The following is an 8,980-nucleotide window of genomic DNA, read 5'->3' on the forward strand; positions in this document are numbered from 1 at the left end:
TTCCCTTATCGAGTATAAAATTTCTTCCCACATAATACATCCTGACTACCATTTCTCTTGCCTCTACTCCCAGGTCCTCTCTTTTTTCCCTCCCACTTACTTCAATCACTCATTAGAAAACAAACAGGCTTCTAAGGGATAATAATAAAATAAAATAAAATAAAATGAGACAAAACAAAAACTAACATATTGGAATTGGATAAAAGCAACAAACAGAAGGAAAAGAGCCCAATAAAAGGCAAAAGAAACAGAGACTCATTCATTCCAGAACTCAGGAGTCCCATAAAACACTACACTGGAAGCCATAGTGCATATGCAGAGGATCTGCTGCACACCTGTGTGCATGCTGCCTCAGTCTCTGTGAGTTCATATGTACTCCAATCATGTTGACTTGGAGGGCCTTGTTTTCTTGGTGCCCTCCATCCCCTCTGGCTCTTCTTCATCTATGGGCATCCCTAAGCACTGAGGGGTGGGATCTGATGGATGCATCTCCTTTAGGGCTCAGTATGCAAATGGTTTTCATTTTCTGTATGTCTGGTGTGGCTCTCTGTACTTTTTCTCATCTGCTGCAGGAGGAAACTTCACTGATGATGGCTGAGTACAGGGACTGATCTGTGAGTATAGCAGAAGCCATTAGAAGTCATTTTATTGCTAGTTTTGTTTTGGGTTTGCTGTTGTTGTTTTTAGAACACTGGTAGTTAGTTTTACCCTAGGTCCCTGGGTTATGTAATCTCAGGGTCTTGATCACCCAAGAAGTTTCAAGTATGTCAAGTATGGGTTCAATCAGATATTGCTTGGTTAGTCCTACAAGCTTTGTGCCAGAATTGCACTAGCCTATCTTGCTGGGAGTACACCATTATAGATCAAAGGCTTTATGGCTCAGTTGGGTTTACTTTTCTTTTTTGGGAGCATGCAGAGTACCTTCCTGTACCAAAGACCTTGAACATAAGGGGAAAGGCTTTATGCAGACACCTACCTGACTTCCCCATGTTTAATGAGTTCTGTAGTTGTTGTTGTCACCAGTAATGGAGCCTGTGGTCAGTTTGGTGAGAGCAGCTATAGTCTTAACAACAGCCTGGATTGTCTGACACTTTCCCATGGGATGCCTTTGTCCCAAAATCCAATTAAATATGACCCAATCCTGGTACAAGGGATGGTCAGTTGGGACTCAGTCTCTCCCACTATCTGGCAGTTTCAGTTAGATTGCTTTAATATATACATATACTTTAGGAAGTTTCTACTGTATTAGACTTCTATACTACCCTTCAAATGGCCCTTCATTTTAACCATCTCTCCTCATATTCCTTCCTTCACCTCCTCTTCCTTAGCCCTCTTCATCTGAAAAATTATAGAACACTTGACAAATTTGCATGTCATCTTTACTTGGGATTATGCTAATATCCTCTGTATTATTCCAATGTTAGTGTATGTGCTGCCAAAGTGAATACAAGAAAATAAAGTCAGATTATGTACAGCAAGAATACATTCTGGCAATTTCTTTATGCAGAAGAAAAATGTATATAGACTTGTATTAATTTTCTTCATTTTAATCCATACAACCTACACTAAGCATTAAGCATTTCTGATTTGGAATTGACATAGCTGATCATGCACAGACAGAATACTGATATTATTAAGATTGCTTGAAATTTATTTAAAAAGCTTGAAAATTTTAGATAAAGCATAAAAAAGAATGGTCATAAAGAGAATTTTTTTGTAGGCAGATAGACACACAGACATCTGAGTGTTCACACACAAACACACTTTCTCTCATACCTGGGTATGTTCTCTCAGAACAGACCACAAGATCATTCTAATTCATTAATATCAGACGTTAAACATAATCAGTACATTTTCTTGATCAAAGGCTCTACATTTTTTTTAAATTTAATCATTTGAATATTTAATGAGTCTGTTGCTCAGAATTAGCACAATGTTTTCTGTTTGTTCTTTCTTTTCTTTCTGTACCATTCACAGTGGCAAGGTTCAAAGAACTATATTCTTAAGAGAAAGTATTAAAAAATTAGAAAGTCAGGGAAATGGGTTGGCCAATCAAATCTAGCCAAAGAAGTGTGGGGGTCTAAGTTTCCTGTCTAGCACTCACGGATATGCCGGGTCAGCTGGTGTTGAGTTTGGGATCCTTGATGTGGGAGACAGGCAGGTCCCAGGGCTTTGCTAACTGAACAGCAGCTACAGGCTCAGTGAGAGACCCTGACTCAGAAAGATGGAAATGAGTGAGGGACAAGCTTCATGCACACATAGACACATGCATGAACACATACTTACATGTGCATACATGCACACCCGTGTGCATACCCAAAGGCAAGAAGAAACAAATGAGACAGAGGGCTACACTTATCTCTAACAGGACTAAGTCTGATAACGTAAACCTTACATTTCCCTAGATAATTCTGTGTTTAAAAAAAATAAAAAGCATGTCTTGCATTATACAACCGCACATGAAACTGCAAGATATTTTCCATGCTGTCTTGATCCCTGTGTGTTTCTAACAAGGAACTGGGGCTCAGAAGGAAAAACATATTATGTAAGCATCCAAATGCCAGGCTGTCCAGGCTGGAGTTAGAAACCAAATCTCTGGCATTGGCCTAGGCCTATACCTTTGTAATAATGACAATTTGAGACCATTTTATATGCTAACCAGTTCAAATGCATTGAGTTCTTTACATTTCCCAAGCCCTCCAGCAGCCAGATTTTATCAGCAATCCTATTTTACAAGCAAAGGAAATGTAGTGCAGACAGTTAAAATATTCCCAGTGATGCTCAGTACTGAGTTTAGCAGTCACGCTGGCCCGGCAAGCCAGGCTGCTACTCTATGCAGAAACAGCCTGTATACATTCAAAAGCTGCCCACGCTTGTAGCCGCACTCTCCCTAGAACCAGTAGTAACAAATCCTTCTACATTATACCTCTGTAACTCATATATTCAGATTCGCTCTTTCGGGATAACCAGTTTCCACTGCTTAATTATTGTCGCTCTGTAATTTTATCTCGACCTGAAAAACAAGCCCATCCACCAGTTGGAATCAACATTTCAATTGGCATAGGTAGCATAAAAGTAATGCACCTGGCAGAGGCTGCTGCAGCAGCTTTGCATCACTCTCAATTTTTCGTGGCCATTTGGTTCTTTGAAAAATCTCAAACTGATGAGCTCAGTAATGCTTTTCTCAGCATTCATGATGACTGGCAAGTCCGCATAACTGGAGGAAACTTTGAAAGTTTTACAACTGACATGTCAGTACAAAGGGAAAATTGCAGTGTTTTGCAGGTTGATCTCAAATGACAAGAAAACATTCCAGAAAAAAGGAAAACATTCTGAAGCTGAAGCACCTACATCTCCCAGCATCCGACTGTGTTTCTGTCTTCTGCATCATTGTGTCAAAACAGGAGGAACGCTTTAGAGACAGACACTTTGTTGTCAATTATTTTCATTCTTCTAACAGGACTGTGAGGGAACTGCTACTCTCTTTGTGTTTCATATTATTGGAGGAAATGGGGGGGGGCTGTGCACGGGGATTAAGCTTTTGCCATTTTAATGAATTGGCAAACTTTTGATTGGCGTTCAGGTCCCTCTGACATAGATGTTCATTCTACCCTAACAAGGCAAACGTGAGGGGCATTTCCATGGCGAAGTTGCACATCATATCACTGCAAGCTACACACTGGCAGCTGCCTTTTTAATAGCATCTGTATAAGTCCCACTACCCCCACATCAATTCTGAAAGCAACAAAAACAAAAGCCGAACAGTCTCATTTCAGAAAGCTTGACACGGGATGGAGATAGGAAGGCAGAGGACATGATTAACAAATTAAAGGCAGCCCTACATATAAACCTTAGACAGAGCCAAGAACATCTTTTACCTCAGAGAAACTTACGCAAGTTTGTGTTTGATTAGTTCTTTGAGAGTCTCACACAAAGTGTTGTGATCATGTACAACAACCTCTCTCCTCACCTCTTCCAGGACCCACCCTCCTTCCCTTCCCTTCAAATTTTGTGTTCTTTTTTTTTTTTCCTCCCCCCATCAAAGCCAATTTGTCCAAATGCTCTAGCATGTGTGGCTTCCACTTGAGCATGGTTCAAAAGGTTATTTTAAAGAATCACTTCAGTTTGCCAGCATCCTTTTGTGCAGCCCTCAGAAAGAGAAAGTCATCAGTGGTGACCATGACAACAAACTTTCTCCTATCTAAGCCTCCTCCTCCATGACTGTGTTCAGTACACAGCAACAGAGGGAGTAGAAAGGAGACAGGTTTACTGTACTCTGAAAGGTACTCTTTGGAGATTAATTGCTTTGCACTCTTAAGTATGTATATTAGTTGATTATCGTAGACTTTCTGAGTTAGCCATTACTAAGGGTTGTCACACTTGGTCCTCTGACATCCTTATGGCACAAGCATAAGGAGAAGAGTTTAGATCACCAGCACCAAGTTTAAATAGAAAGCTTGGTTCACTAATGGAGACACATGCCTGGAGTCACAGCATTGGGGAACAAGAGCTCTGGGGATTGCCAGCCAACTAGTCTTGCCAAATCAGTAAGTTTTGGGTTCAGTGACAGACACTGTCTCAAAAAATAGGGTGGAAAATAAATTATCATAGAAAATATCACCAATCCAAATAATCCAAGTTTTAAAATGGGGTACAGAACTGAACAGAGAATTCTCAACAGAGGAATATCGAATGGCCGAGAAACATCTAAAGAAGTTCTTAACATCCCTACTCATCACCATCACGGAAAAGCAAATCAAAATGACTCTGAGATTCCATCTTACACCTATCAGAATGGCTAAGATTAAAAAAACCTCAAGTGACAGCACATGATGCCAAGATGTAGAGAAAGGGGGGCACTCCTCCATTGTTGGTGGGAGTGCAATCTTGTATAACCACTACAGAAATCAATCTGGTGCTTTCTCAGAAAGTTGGGAATAGTACTACCTCAAGACCCAGCTATACCACTCCTGGCAATATACCCAAAAAATGTTCCACCATACAACAAAGACATCTGCTCAACTACGTTCATAGCATCTTTATTCATAATAGCTAGAATCTGTTAACAACCTAGATGTCCCTCAGCTGACAAATGGATAAAGAAACTGTGGTACATCTATACAAGGGAATACTACTCAGCTATTAAAAACAAGGGAATCTTGACATTTGCAGGCAAATGAATGGAACTAGAAAAGATCATCATGAGTGAGTTAACCCAGACCCAGGAAGATAAACATGCTATGTACTCACTCATAAGCAGATATTAGCCACATAATACAGGATAACTACACTACAACACAGAGACTTATGGACCAACCCAGGACTATAGACGATGCGGACTTAGACCTTCTGCTCAGATGTAGTGGATAGGCTGCACAGTCTCTTTGTGGGACCCACAATATGGGGAGTAGGGACCACTTCTGACATGGACTCTGCTCCCCACCATGTTGATCACTTCCCCTTGGCAAGGTGGCCTTGCCAAGCCACAGAGGAAGAGGTTACAAGTAATACAGATAAGACTTGATAGCCTGAGGTCAGATGTTAAAAGAGAAGGCTCCCCCGTCTGAGGACTAGGGGAGGGAGGGAGAGGGTATGACGCAGGGAGGGTGGGATGGGGAGGTGATGAGGGAGGGGCCTATAATCAGCATGTAAGGTGAACAAATCAGAAATAAAAAAGGTATAAAATTTTTTTAAAAGAAAACAAAAAAATTAAATAAAAAAAGAAAGAAAACATCCCGCTCTGCATGCTCACTGAAGGAGCAACCTTTCCTCCTTTTCTATTATTTGAGAATTCCATACATACATGCAATATATTTTGATCAAATCCATCCCCTATTTCCTCTTCTAAATTGTTGCCCTTCCCCCACCCATCTACTTCTCCCTCCTTGCAAGTTCGTGAGTTTTGTTTTTTAAAACCCACGGAGTCCACTTTGAGCCTGTGCTTGCCTAGGGTTAAGGCCCTCTACTGGAGTTTGGAGTAGCCTCCCATACCTTTAATCCTTGAAGAAAACTGAATTTACCGCCTCTAGCACATGTTAATTGACAAAACTGAACCACTTTTAAAGAACCATATCAGCTATTAAAATATAGTTTTCTGATAATTCTATTATTTCTATACTTTTCATAATATTTCATAGCTAATATACAAAGATTTGGTTACAATGTTAATTCTCCAAGGATTTATTTTCAATTTCTAACAATGAAAAATTAATTTAATTATTCAAATCAAGTTTATAGATGACAATGACATAAGGTCAGTGAGAACCACAGGTGGCAAGGGAGTACACTTGGGCTAGTGGTGTAAATATATGCTTAGTTTTTACAAGTTAGCAACAAACATGCACAGAAGAATCCACTTGAGTCCCTTTGTATGAATGTACATAAAGACACATAACAGGGCACATGATGAAAAGATGTGTGTTTTCAATATTATTTTTCTTAATATGTATTTTTCTATTGCTTTCCATACTAACTTTTCATAATAAGTAATGGCTTTTATTTTACTCTAGCTTGTGTATAAAAGATTAGAAAAATACAGAGGCAAGGAAGAAAATGCAGCAAATCAAGTATTTCACCAAGAAATTGTTTCTGGGAGGAGGAATCAAAATAAGGTCTTAAAGCAGCAAAAGAGGACAGACAGGAAGAGTTAAACTGCATCAGAGCGAAGTAATGAACATTTCATAGCCCAGGATTAGAGAGTGAAAAAAAGGAAAGCTTAATAATTACTTAGCTTCTTTGAAGCATCACCGTCTGAGCAAAAAGGCAGAACTGGGCTGTAATGAGAACTTTGAAGTCTAAAATTATTTGGAAGGATATGACAAAACTCCCAGTGATGCCTCCTGAGGGCTGCTCTACGCAGCGGCACTGTCACCACCTCTGTGAGGACTTCCATCTGTCACAGGCACCTACAATATGCTGCGCTACATTGTAACATCATGGTTTATTGTAATTAATTACTATTCAGTAAAAGGGTCAAACCTTTGCACTCAAGCATTCTAGTCTGCTCACCAGTGATACCTCAGAGTCTCCTAGAGCACAGAATCCTCAATAAATGTGAGTTTTAATAATTACTTAACTACAACTTAAGGTAATAAGAAAGCTTGCAAATTAGACTATCGGTTCACACAAAGGCAACTTTAATAATCACGGAACATTTAAAAACCACAGAAGACAGAGATCAAACAGTTGCTTGTTTTTTTAGAAGAGGTAAATCATCCACTGATATTTTGTTGGTGTCAAGCTATATTCTATACCGAAGAAGCAGGATGACTCTGAGTACTTCAGAAAGTAGGTTCAGATCAATATGACCCATCCTGTGTTTATCTAGAAATGCTCTGGACCAGCCAGCCAGAATTTTGTCATAGCTTTCATTGAAAGACATGCCAGACAGTGGCTAGAAAGATGATTTCTGGGTGGTTTGTCTTACACATAAGAGAAACTTGACAAAAATGGATTAAGCAAATTATCTTTAAATACTATTAGTGGAGCCATTTCCTGGTGACACTTTATGTGTTTTCTTTCTTATATTAATTCATGTTCTTCTACCTTGGGATGTGTATTTCTTACCTGCAGGTCTGCCAATTCTTTTTCAATGCAGTGTCACCAGTGTCCCATGTTTAATTATAGGGAAAAGAGAATGTTTTTGGAGTCTTGTGGGGAATTAAAAATACAATCGATTGGGGCAACAGAGGAGATAATTTTTCCTTGTCAGTTCTGCCTTCGAAAAGCTGTGACTGGTCAAGGGGCTGTAATAAAGCAGGTAGGAGAGCTCCAGACAGGTGCCTCCCAAGTGGGCAAAGGGAAGGGCAGTCACTGGCTCTGGTAAGTTGCAGTTGAATCTACAGGACAAAAGACTCAGCTCTCACAGGTCCCACACCCAGCTGCAGGCTTTGGCAAGGCAGCTACTTCCCCCTGGTGGGACAGGTCACTAGAGGAGAGAAATTCTGCTTTGTACCTCTCCGTAGCTCAGAGGGCAGTGTCCAGGCATCATCTTAAGAAGGACTCTTGGTTAAAATTTTGCCACGCTGGCATCACTGGAATTTCCCTCTGGCTTCCTATTATCCACTGGAGAATTTAGACAAGACACAGAGTGCAGTGTACAAGATAGAGTTAATTTCATATGAAAGTGGGGCGTTCTAAGGGGGTAAAAGTTGATCATGCTCAAAGAGACCATTGCAAAGCTGAATGTGCTTGCAAGGGAACGTGTAAAAAAAAAAGGCAGAGAGACCACCAAATCAATTAAATTTACATTTTTAGCAGGCTTGTATATTTCCAAAGCCTGTGGAAGAGTTTCCCAGTAGGGCTTCTTTGTTTTCTTTTGTTTTATCCAGGTAAGTGATGGGCCCATTTCTATCACTTTTTACAGAAGGGGCAATGGTGTGCCTATGTTCTTTATTAGAAATTTTTATTTTAAACACTAATTTTATAAGGTTTAGAAAACCAGGTTTAGTTTTCAACTAATGACCTACTGGGCAGTTCAAGATGTCACATATCTTTCCAGGGACAGAGATATGACTTGGATGCTATTTCTCTGATCAGTAAATAGAATTCTATAGTTCTAGTTCTTGGTTTTACATGCTGTTGATTATAAGGCAGATGTCCATACCTGTTCTCCTTGAAGCTTGCTAGTACCTAGATATGTAACACCAAGAGCTCATGAAAAGGGAAGAATCATTAGCCAGGGAGCCTGAAACCTGCATGCTGCCTCACTGCATAAGGAAGAGGCAGCCAGGGAGGCAGCTGTGGTAAGCTTAAGACCTGAGTACTGACAAGCTGAAAAGTGCCTATGAGAAGAAGATTAGCTCAAATAGTGAAGCCCAAAAGAAAAGAGCCCTTCCTTGGAGCTAGGATATGACCTCATCACCTGACATAACTTTGGAGTTTGGTAACATGAACCTAAGGAATGGGGGTGCATTAACCTATGGAGGCAACTGTCTTCCATGAGGTTCATTGCCATAGAGACAGAACTTTGATTCTACTC

The 8,980-nt window shown here is 40.1% G+C and overlaps 1 non-coding gene across 1 annotated transcript; it reads right to left on the minus strand.

Moving 5' to 3' along the window:
* Positions 1-1,342: 1,342 nt before the first annotated feature.
* On the minus strand, positions 1,343-1,448 carry LOC127190175 (U6 spliceosomal RNA). The gene has a single exon (XR_007830691.1). It is a non-coding gene; the product is annotated as a U6 spliceosomal RNA (small nuclear RNA).
* Between the last annotated feature and the right edge of the window lie 7,532 nt (positions 1,449-8,980).

The sequence above is a fragment of the Acomys russatus genome, chromosome 5, assembly GCF_903995435.1.
Source record: "Acomys russatus chromosome 5, mAcoRus1.1, whole genome shotgun sequence".
In the NCBI taxonomy this organism is placed as follows: domain Eukaryota; kingdom Metazoa; phylum Chordata; class Mammalia; order Rodentia; family Muridae; genus Acomys; species Acomys russatus.